Consider the following 12,513-nt stretch of genomic DNA (forward strand, 5'->3'; position numbering starts at 1 on the left):
AGATGTCAACAATCTGTTCCTTTGAGCTGACATGCTCCATCCTTACTTGCTTGTCTTCCACCAATTCTCTTACATAGTGATACTTGATTGTAATATGCTTTGTTTTGGCATGCATTACATGATTCTTTGATATGTTGATGGCACTTGTATTATCACAATAAAGTATCACAAGCTCATTTACCTCTTCTTTCATGCCTTGCAATAGATGTTTGATCCATACAATATTAGTGCAATTGATAGTAGCTGCAACATATTCAATTTCTGTTGTTGACTGTGAGGTACAACTTCGCTTTTTGCTGGTCCAAGTAATCAACCTTTTACCTAAAAAGACTGCTCCTCCACTGGTGCTTTTTCTGTCATCAATATTACCTCCCCAATCTACATCAATGTAGGCTCTCAACTCAAAAATAAGTGATCCTCTTCCAAATTGATATTGAGCAAAGTAAAGACACATGTGATTATGCCAAAACTAGCTTATGGATTTAGTCCTTCAAAAAATATTACTAGGAGTTGTTATGTACGTACAAAAAAGAGTTGATAGGAGTATAATATTTTGTGCAATGAGAATAATTGGTAATCAAATTATCATAAAAATGAGTAATAGTGGAAAAATATCACAAAGTTGTCTACCATATGCAAATGTATTATAGATTAAATATGGATAATTTCCATGTAGAAACATATGTGCAAATCATGTAAAGTTGAACAGTGATTGCATTATTATTAAAAATAATTATTTTGATATTATTTTCATAGTAACTATGTAGTTTTTAATTCAAAAATACAATAAAAATATATTATGATATTGTTCTCACAATAAGCATGTAGTTTTTCATTCTTTTCATAAGTTTAAAGCAACCCATAATATTATGATATTATTTTTTACAATAAGTGAATTTTTAACTTCTTGTGGTAAGTTTAAAAAGTTCATAACAATTACTCAAGTGTAAAAAATAGGATAAGAGCATAGGAAAACTATAGTTAAAAAGGGATTGACAAAACAATTGGCAAAGGTTGATCATTTTATGATCTAAAAATTAATTTTATGATAGCTTATTGACTAAATTAGATTCAATATATCCATTCAAGAGAGGAATCTTTTTCATCTCAATACATCATTTAGGAACCCATTTAAACACATTTAAGTTGAGCTTCCCCAACCAACCAATACATCATACAAATTTTATCCAATTAAATAGCCAAAATGTGCAACAAATTTCCATTTTAAAAGCCAATGGATAGTTGATCTCCATCTGATGGATGATATACAAATGATATTAAACAAACCCAACCCCAAACAAAGAAATAAAAGAGCATTGTTTGTGTGTCTAAAAAAGATAAAAAGAAATGGTCGTGTTTGCCCTCTATGCGTTTGGATTGCATGCTGGGATGAGGGTTTGAGTGGGAGGTGTGAAGAAGCTGCGCTTTGAGTGTTGGATGTTTGTGTGGAGGTGTGGCCGGCCGGGAGTTGACGTTCAGTGTGTGTTATCCTTCTACGGTGGTGGGGGAGGCACAGCAATGAACGGCTGGATCTGTTTTTTGATCTGGCTTGGAGCTATTGCCTTTGAGTCTGGGCATGGGGCAATCGGATGCCCCTAGGGCTCAGATTTTTTTTGATGATTTGGAAATGCCTGATACATCTTGTCAAATGTGAGGAGGGGCTAAAGGTCAGATGGACAATATACCTTCTGGCGAGAATGTGGCATCATCAAAAGGTTCTATCCGAATTAAGAAGATGAATGGGTGTTTGGAAAGATCCGATGATCGACCAGTGTTGATTATTCAACCAGAGAAAATCTCAGAAGATGTGGAGTATTGGGGCAAGCATGCACTCATATGCAAGTTTTTGGGTCTCCGACTCCCTCTCCATGTGTTGGAATTGTGGGCGCACCGAATTTGGAATCCGGAAGGGGATATGGAAATTCTTCTGGCAGCTAACAACTATTTTATGGTTATTTTTTCATGCATGTCAGACAGGAACAAAGTATTCGAAGGAGGCCCATACTTTTTTAACCAAGTTGGGTTTTTCATCAAACCCTGGCACACTGGATTCAACTCCGCTGAAGAGATCCCGTCTCGGGTCCCTGTGTGGATCTGGCTGCCATGTCTGCCACTAGAATTTTGGAGAGAGGATATTCTTCATTCGATTGCTCTTCTGCTTGGGAAACCAGTTGGATTGGCCACCCAAACCCAGGATCGAAAGGTAATTTCATATGAATGAATCTGTGTGGAGGTTGATCTTGTTAATCCACTGCCTGATTCTATGGAAATTTGCTTAGGTCCTTCTTCATGGACTCAACAGTTGGACTATGAAACTCTACCCTTCAGATGCAAGATTTGTCGTGAGTATGGGCACTTGCAACGCAAATGCCCCCGAAATAAATTTTCTCAATCATCAACAACCACTTTGCCGAACCCTAAGGATGATAAGGGTAAAGCCCCTATGCCAACTGGTCCCTTTGTAGATAAGGAGGGTTTTATCCCGGTGAAGCCACGTAATAAAGGAAAGGGGCAGAAGAGAATGTGGACGAATAGACAAAGTGATGATACCTTCAACAGGTTTAATGTGCTAGAGAACTTGATACAGGAGGAAGGTATACCTGTTGAGATATCCCCAGGTGAGGGTTCTCTTTTGGAACCCCAGCTAGAGGAAGTTGGGAATCTAGTCCAGATTCCTGAGGAAGTACAAGGCCAGCCAATTGGTTCAAATGGATTGGTTTAGGAGTTATGTTATGACATTCCTGGTGAGTCACATCCCCATGACGGTCCAAATATCATAGCCTCCACCCATCCTGGTGAGAAAGGAGTAACCGACAGCACAAAAGGCTCTAAAGCTGCATCCACATTGGGCTTACAGCAAAAACCCTTTAAAAAAGGAATTTCAGAGAAGTCTGCTAAGAGTGGAAGGAAGACGGATCAGGAGAAAGTTAAGATGATGGGTGAGACTTTAGTTGAGGCGGGGTTTGTGAAGCCCATTGACTCCCATTTCTCGCAATCTTCTAAATGATTGTTATCTCTTGGAATGTTAGGGGGTTGAACAACATCCCTAGACAAAAGGTTTTTCGTAGATTGATAGATTCTCACTCGCCAGATATTATTTTCATTCAAGAAACTAAACTCTCAGTTGATGAATTGAATAGTTGTGGGCCGAAGTTATGGCCCTATGGTAGCTCATAGGCAGTAGGTGCTCAAGGAAGCTTAGGTGGTCTTGCTTGTCTCTAGAATCCCAAGAAGGTGACTCCCCTGTGGTGGATTGCGAGCAGGTCTTCCATCTCTTTTATGGCTTCTCACTTTGAGATAGGTGAAAGGTGCTTGTTCTCCAATATTTATGCTCCTAGTGATTTGGTAGGAAAATCTCTTATGTGGTCACATATTATATTTGTCCGATCTTTAGATCCTTTCCTTCCTTGGATTGTTGCCGAAGATTTTAATGTTGTTACTAGTCTTGAGGAAAAGAGAGGCGGGTCTTATCGATTGGGTCCTTCTTCTAGTATGCTTAGAGATAATATTAGCTCTTTGAATCTTATTGATGTTAAACCTAGTTCTGGTATATTCACCTGGAATAACAGAAGGAGTGGGATGGAGGCTATCTCGGAAAGGCTTGATAGGTTCCTGGTATCTTGTTTTGGGATGAATATTAGATGGTCTACCAATTCAGATATTCTTGACTGGAGAGGCTCTAACCACTGGCCTATCAGGCTCTCTATCACTCCTTTCAAGACTGCTAAGAATCCCTCCTTCAAGTTTCAGTTGATGTGGTTGAGAGATCCTTCCCTTCAGAATCTTATGAAAGCCTGGTGGTATGAGGGCAGGCCTCCTCATGGTACTTCCATGTTCACCTTTGAGAAGGGCCTTCAACATGTGAAATTCAGGCTGAAACAGTGGAATAAACAGTGCTTTGGAAACCTTCAAGTGCGTTTAAAAGATGCCTAGGCCAGGCTGGATGGTATCACTCGCCAGATCAGGGACCATGGAATGACTCCAGATTTAGTATCTGAAGAATCCTCAGCTTTAAGAGAGGTTGAAGAATGGGAGCTTCGAGAGGAAATATTTTGGAAGCAAAAATCTCGGGTGGATTGGCTGCAGGAAGGAGATAGAAACACTGCTTTCTTCCACAACACTGTTAAAGCTCGCAGGTTTGGAAACTCCATTACTTCTCTTGTTTCTTCTTCTGGAGATCATCTCTTTTCCAAGGAGGCAATTTCTTTAGAGGCCACTAATTACTTCTCTCAACTCTTCTCTAAGGAGGAACCTATTTCCTTGGTAGAGACAAGGACTATTTTAGATTGTATTCCTCATCTTGTGTCTGGCAGTATGAACAAAGATCTGTTTAAACCTGTTACGCTTGAAGAGCTGCAGAAGGTGGTATTTGCTATGAAGAAAGGTAAAGCCCCGGGCCCAGATGGATTTCCCATTGAATTTTTCCAAGAGTTTTGGGAAATTATTAAATTTGGTCTTCTAGATGTTGTTCAGGAATCATATGAAAATAAACAAATGCTCAAGTCTTTGAATGCTACTTTCCTGACTCTCGTCCCCGAGATTGATGGAGCTAACAGGTTGGATCAATTCAGACCTATTGCTTTATGTAATGTCACATACAAAATTATCACTAAATTAATTGTTGAAAGGCTTAAGCCTTTCCTAGCCTCTTTGATATCCGAGGAGCAGGGAGGTTATGTTAGTGGTAGGCAGATTTTGGATGGAGTGGTTATTGCTTCGGAGGCTATTCATTCTATGGCTACGTCCAAGGAAAAAGCTATGTTTATTAAGTTGGATTTAGCTAAAGCTTACGACCAAGTTAGTTGGGAGTTCCTGAGACAGGTGCTTCTCGCTTTTGGATTTGATAGGGAATGGGTGGATTGGGTTCTCAGTTGCGTGACTTCCACATCCTTTTCAATTCTTATTAATGGAGAACCTACTGATCTATTCTCTGCTTCTCGGGGGCTTCGACAGGGGGATCCTATCTCTCCATATCTATTTATCATTATGGCGGAGGCTTTGGGCAGATTTATAAAATCTCAAGCTGAGTGGGGACTTGTCCTGGGGTGGAAGTGGCACAATGATATTCCAGTGTATACGCACCTCCAATTTGTGGATGATACTGGATTGATGGGTTTGGCTACCATTAATGAAGCTAGGAACTTCAGAACGATTTTGGATACTTATTTGAAAGCCTCTAGACAACAAATTAATGAAGGTAAATCATCTATTTATTTCTTTAATACTCCTCAGGCGATTCAGGTCAGGATTGCTAGAATTCTCAAGTTTAAGGTTGGATCCCTTCCATTGATTTATCTTGGATTTCCTCTAACCCTTGGGGCTCAGCTGAAAGAATATTGACAAGGTCTATTGGACAAATTTCGTAGCAAGGTGAGTCACTGGACTCATAGATGGCTCTCTTCTGCTAGTAGGGTCATCCTTCTCAAGACTGTGATTCAGGCTCTTCCTATTTATAGGTGTCTGGTGCAAACTCCTCCCATTGGAGTTATGAAAGATTTTGATGCTCTATTGTGAAAATTCCTTTGGACAGGCAATCTCCTCTCTTCTAAATGGTGCTTGGTCAAATGGGACACTGTTTGCTTGCCTAAATTTGTTGGAGGATTAGGCCTTAAATGTATGGCTCTTAGCGTCAAGGCTTTGGCAGCAAGTTATATTGGCGGTGCTGCAACAATCAAGAACGAGATTGGGCTAAGATTCTAGCTCATAAGTATTTCCCAGGAGCGAGACTTCAGGATATTCCTAGACTGGAGTTGGATGGTAAGGGATCCTTTATTTGGGACACTCTTAAAAGAGGTGCTCCTCTCATCAAAGACGGCCTCTTCTGGATATGTAATGAAGGATCGTGTGTGTTATTCTAGCTAGACTCCTGGGATGGCTATCCTCCCATTCTCTCCAGCTATCCACACCTTCAGCCTCTATATCAGATTTTTTCAGCTGCGGGATGGACCAAAGTAGTTCACTTCAAAACTTTGAGGAGGTGTGGCTCAATGGTTGTGGCTAATTGGAAGGATCCTCAGGATTGGCCCCCGAGGGGCTCCTCAGAGATTCGGGCTGAACTAGCCAATCTTCTCTCTGTTAGGTTGTGCAGCTCTTCTAAGGACAAAGACATCCTGGCTTGGGGTCCCAGCCCTAAAGGTACTTTCAGTGTGGCCCAAGGATATGCTCGACTGGATAGTCAATGTAATGAATTTCAGGAAACTCCATGGTGGTGGAAAGTTTGGAATAGGTTCTCATGGCCTAAATGTAATTTTTTTCTATGGCTAGTTGCTCAAAAAAAGTGTCTTACTTGGGATAACTTCCAAAGAAGAGGGTTTCAAGGTCCTTCTTTTTGTCCCCTCTATAGGTTGCATGGAGAGGATGTTTCTCATTTATTCTTCTTATGCCCTCTCTCTAGAGAAATCTGGCATAAGTGGTGGGAGGCATGGTGTCATGGATGCATTCATGCTGAATCTCTTATTGAGTTTTGGGATAGTCTTGGTAGACCCCCTGCGAGAACTTCATTCCTCCAGGTGGCCTGGGTTGTTGGACCTTCTTTCATTCTTTGGAATCTTTGGCTGGAGCGTAATCGTCGGATCTTCTGTAACTCTAGCCTGGGAGTCACTAAACTATGGCAGTTGATCTTAAGCAGGCTTCAGGAGACCATCTATGCTAAATGTGATATGACGGAGCCAATGGATCTTGTTGACTCCAGGATAGTTAGGAATTTGGGATTGGTGGACAAAGGTTTCGGAAGTAGAAGCAGTAAGAAATCTCAGCCACTAAAAAGAAAAGTGTGTAGGATGGGAAGATGGAGACCTCCACTAGATAATGTCCTAAAGATTAACACTGATGGCTCCTCCCGTGGTAATCCTGGACAAGCTGGTGTAGGAGAAATTGGGAGAGATGCGGATGGCAAGGTTTGTTTCATTTTCTCTGTTCACAAAGGAGTTCATTCCAATAACGTGATGGAAGCCTTGGCCATTAAGGTGGCTATGGAGCGGGCTTGTTCTCTTGGATGGAGGAGAATTGTGTGCGAATCAGACTCTCAAATTGTTGTGGACATGATTAGTAATCAGAGAATAGATGATTGTAACTAGCATATTGCCTCTCTTGTTAGAGAGATTATTCACTTGAGCAGCTTTGTGGATGAGATCTCCTTTTGTCATATTCCCAAGGAATGGAATGGAGTTGCTGATGTCTTGACAAAATGGGCTTCGGAGAAGGGAGCAGGTTGGGATATTTTCGATAGAGATGATCTTCCTGCTGATTATGTGGAGATTTTCGAGCATTTAGTGGAGGAGGATAGAACTTAATGGCTTTTGGGTTGTGGTTTAGTTGATTGGGCCTGAAGCCTTTGTAATTTGGCTTTTACTAAATAAATTTTTACCCCTTTTTCAAAAAAAAATAAAAATAAGAAGAAAAATTACTATATATTAAGAAGAATGATAAGAATTGGGATTAAAAGGCGTTACTAGGCGGTTCATGCAACTGAATAGATGTGGACGACACTAAAATTGTCACTTCATAATTTATCCAAAGGTGATTTAGTAACCATGCATGCAGCAAAGCCTTTGCATTAATGAAAAAATGTCTTTTAATAGAAAAAATCATTTGAACTTAGGATAGACGCTTCTAGCACGATTTCTAATGTAAAGATTAATTGGAAAAGAGCATCCTACAAGATTAGTCTCCAGCTCTGACCGCAGGGACTGATAAATATTTTATATCCTCACATGTTCATTAATTTTGGAATGATTAAGCCAACGGTTTAGTATTTTTTCAATTTGCACGTGCTTTTACATAAAATAAATTCTACTCTTATAGGCTTTGTAAATTTCCCAGATTAGGAATGGGTGTTTATCCTTACTAAATTTTTATTCTAGTTTAAAGATAAATGAAAGGGGTTTGTTAAATTTTGAAAGAAATGAAAATATTATTTTTTATTTATTTCGACTTCGTACTTATAAATTTATTTCAAATGTAGAAAGATTTATCGACCTGGGGACACGATATGAAAGGTAAATGTTCTTCATTCTGTTTTTCAATTATTTTTACAATGGTAAATTTGAGTCTTTTGTTCATAAGATCTTAGGTTCAAATCTATTTAACTTAATAATAATTAATCTGAAATATACTGAATCAATAAAAATCTGATTTTTTTTTTATAGATCTTATGAATTCAAAGTATATACAGAACTTCTAACTTATATTTTTTGTGAAATATACAATATTTCTACAATAAATGTTAGTCTTGAGGATGATAGTTGGGTGGGAGTTTCCCTTCTATTGATGATAGATATTCTTGGATGTTAGGTGTGGGAGAGTTTTTCCTTATTGTACTTGCAGTAGGCAATATACTATTGCATTCACTATGTCTGATTAGTGAATTAGTTTTGAATGTATCAACCAATTATATGCAAGTATTTTTACCTCGTTTCAATTTTTATAAAGTTTTCATATTTTTAATCAATATAATATATTATGAAAAAATATTTATCTCCATTGTAATTGGTTGAATTGATTTTGTCATACAAGACCCCTTTTCTCAGAGCTCCCACCATATTGCTTTTTGAACAATTTCGCAAATAAATATAGATATATACACAATTATTACATTCACAAACTACTATTAAGAAACTAATAGATGAAAATATATCTTCTATTATTTTCCTTATAAACATCAAGACCGTGAAGTAAGTTATTGTTCTAATGTATATAAATCTTATGTAAAAAAATTTTAATGTTTATTTCATAATTTTTTTTTTAATTTTTAATTTTATATTCATATTAAAAAAAATATAATAGTAAAATTGAAATACAAGCATCCACCCCTAATTTAAAATTTAAATTATCATTTAAAATTTAAAATATTACCATTAAATTTTTTATTTTATTAATTGTTGATGAAAAATAATAATTATCAAGTTATATATTACATTTTCTTTAATATTTTACTATAAATAATGCATGGTAAAAATGTTCAACATACAAAGTTAATTTTGATTATATTATTTTATAATACATATTACAATACTAAAATATTCTATAGTACATAATTAAAAATTAATAATTGTATTATATATCTATCTTTTTATACTTCAATTTCCTATACATATTCATTATTATAATATCGAATATTGTTTCTATTATAATACATTCTAACAGCAAGTACATGCCACTACGTGGCACTTGTTGATGATGGATAATTAGTCATAAAATCTAATTTATTTGTGATCACAGATTATAAAGTATGATGTAAGATTTATGATTAAAATATTGATAAAATAATTCTTCTCTCACAATTAACATGCAAAAACATTATTTTATATTTGATAAATTTAATTTAACATTGAAAAATCAGTTTCAACTCTTTACCAGTGATAACATTCTTAAGTTTTCATTTATCCCTATCAAATTTCTCTTTAAGAGACGATGCAAAGATGAAATCTCTAATCCCAACTATTTAATAGCTTCGTGAATCTGAACTGCAACTTTCCAAGGCTCGGCAAAAACCCATTTTATCTGAATTTTTAAAAACTCTTACCAGGGTTGCAGAGTTGATGGGCTGGAATATTAGCCTCTTCCTTAAATATAGATATGCTTCACATATCTTATGCTTAGATGATGAAATCCACGTAACCATGGATCTTATGCCTACCCATATATTGTCAGATGTGAGAAAGATTAAGCAACAAGTAGAAGATTTTAACTTGGAGTTACTGGTTGAAGATACGAGAAGCATGCTGAAAGATCCTAATTGCAAACAAGCTTCTATAATTGTGAATGATATCTTTCCTAATATCAAGTGGTTTCAGCAAATGTATTTGGACAATTTGGCAAAGAATTTTATATATAAAAGAGGGTTTTATCCATCTTGGACATAACATTGCTGCTGTGAAATCTCATCTTTGATAGGTTTAGAGAAATTGATTGGTGATTTGAAGAGGCCTTTGTTTCAGATATAGTGTCGATTGTTACTATGCAGTGTATTGACAACTTTAGCATTGGCTATAAGGAATGATGTTCCCCTCCATTTTTTCCCCTTAAGTCTTATGTTAGAGATCCAATCTGTTTCAAATTTCTGGTCATTTTGAATAAATGTAAGATGTTGTATGTTTTTCTCGTGTATATGATTGTACTCACTCTGACATGAATGTACAAGTTATTGCATGTGGTGTTCTCTTGTATATAATTATGAACTAAACCTATGAGAGTATAGCATGATTGAACAAGAATAAATTTATATAGTTTGAAGTGTTCTTATTAATAGTTATTGTCAACAGTTAATTTGGGTTGGTTTATTTGAATTAATAGTTTTTTATTCGGAAAATTATAGTTTTTTTAGTATTGTAGTTTTTGGCTACTATGTTTGGTTATATGATCCTGAACATTAGTTGGTTAGATTATTTTAGACTTCTACTAGTTTTGCTTCCTTATTGCTGGTGCTTTTTGGTTGATATTGTCTAAATGGCTGGGTTGCACCTTGTTATTTTGTAGGTGTTTGCTGGTAGTGTGTTGATTACCATCTTTTTTTGTAAGGGCCGACCCCCTTGTTTTGGTCACTTTTTATTTCAAAAAATTTATTGTCAATTAGTTCTAATTACTAAGTCATGTGACAATCAAATTTGTAGGTCCTTTGTAAATTTGATATTCATAATCATAATAGTGAATGTTAACCATTAATTCGATTTTATTTTATTTTAAATTGATGTCTTTAATAAAGTTTTGTGGAGTCCCTCATAACAAATCTCTTTAGATTTTAATTCTTTAAGTTATATTGGTAACTTTGGCTGTAAAATTTGTATGTAATTATGTTATTTTTTCCATCAAGGTAATTTTATTTATTTATTGTTGTTATTTTTCATTTTTCATCAGCAGAAAGATTGAAATATTATGCATGGATAGTAAATCCCTTGGTTACATCTTGCTTCAAATAGGTTGTTGTATTTATTACTTAAGAACTTTGTCTAATGTCCAAAGTATTGCGTTAGCCCAATATCAAACTTGTTCTTCAATGCCTAATGATATTTGCTTCCCATAATTGAAGCCGGGTACCTTGTGCACCTAAGAGAGAAGTCACTTCTTTATATCTCTGCTATGTGAGCCATGCAAGTTTACATATGTTGTATCTCATGCATTGCAAATTGATTGAGTGAACATGAATCCTTTTTGGTAATTTTAACCGATCTATATGGGTCTCTGTTGGTGTGAAACTATGGTGGGTTATATCGCAACAATCTTATCATATCTCTGACTATTTTAAGAGGTTTTCAATATGTGGATCTATAATGAATATCACCAGTCTACAGGATCCATGTAGTTCAGATGGTGTACAGGTAACACTGTAACTATCAGGGATCAAAGGACCATTCCCTCTATCATATAGTTATCATTTTTCACTCTAAAGCTTAGTCCTAGCTTGTGGTCTTCTTTTAGTACAATTCAAGTTAAGCAACTACTTATTAGTCACAATTATAGACATGCACTACATTGCCTTTTTCTATTATATTATTTGATAAAAGATGTTTATGCACACAATTTATCAGTTGTTGAAAGCATATTTATCACTTCCATTGGGCCTTTTATCATATAGTGTATATGAACTTACAAATTATGTATTCTTAACAATGTATTTTCTATGCATATGTATTCTTAACAATGTATTTTCTATACATATTTTTGCAACATTTGAAGTTATATACTTCCTTCTATTTTTATTAAAAGATCAAATGTGAATAAATTCAGATATTTCGTTAAAATGAAATTTCTATGCAAAAAATCTTCAACAATTGAAGTTATTAATATTTTCTCTTGTTTTGACTCAAGATCCTCCCCATGCAAACTCATTAAAAAGGTTTCGACATGAACTTCTAGGCAAAATTGTTTGGATTTGTAAACATAAATATTACTCAATGATGTAAGCAATATTATTTCATAAAATACATGATTTTTTAAATTTATTTCTATTTCGAAATTGCATTACAAATGATTGAAGGATATAAACATACACATGCCACCAAGCATATAAATATGATGTACCTTATTTTTAAAATTAACAAAATTAATGAGGGGATAGTGGTCATTGATGTTGTAATGTGGAGGAAAACTCTGCATCAATTTAACTCATGAACACAAACCAGTAACTCTTGACATATTGCAACGTTGCACAGTTAGTGTGAATGTTATCTTGTAATCATTATTCCCGAGGGTCATAAAATTATAGAATACTAAAACTCCTTAAAACTAATCATTAGCCAAAACTTTTATTTTTGAAGCCTATCAATTATGTTTCTTAATTTTTACATAATTCAATATAAATAAATCATAATTAACAAAGAAAAAATATTTTTAAACCTATAATCTCTTGTTGTGAGAGGAGCTAATATACAATATTAAATAACAATAAATTTCCAACTTATTCTTGTCCAACATCTTTGTGCGCACAGTTAAAGACTATAGAAGCCACCTAAATTCAATCAAACACAAATGAAAGTAATATATGAATATACAATATTAAACAATAATGATTTTCCA

This window comes from Cupressus sempervirens, chromosome 4, assembly GCF_028749045.1.
Source record: "Cupressus sempervirens isolate cs-2001-9-10 chromosome 4, ASM2874904v1, whole genome shotgun sequence".
NCBI lineage: Eukaryota > Viridiplantae > Streptophyta > Pinopsida > Cupressales > Cupressaceae > Cupressus > Cupressus sempervirens.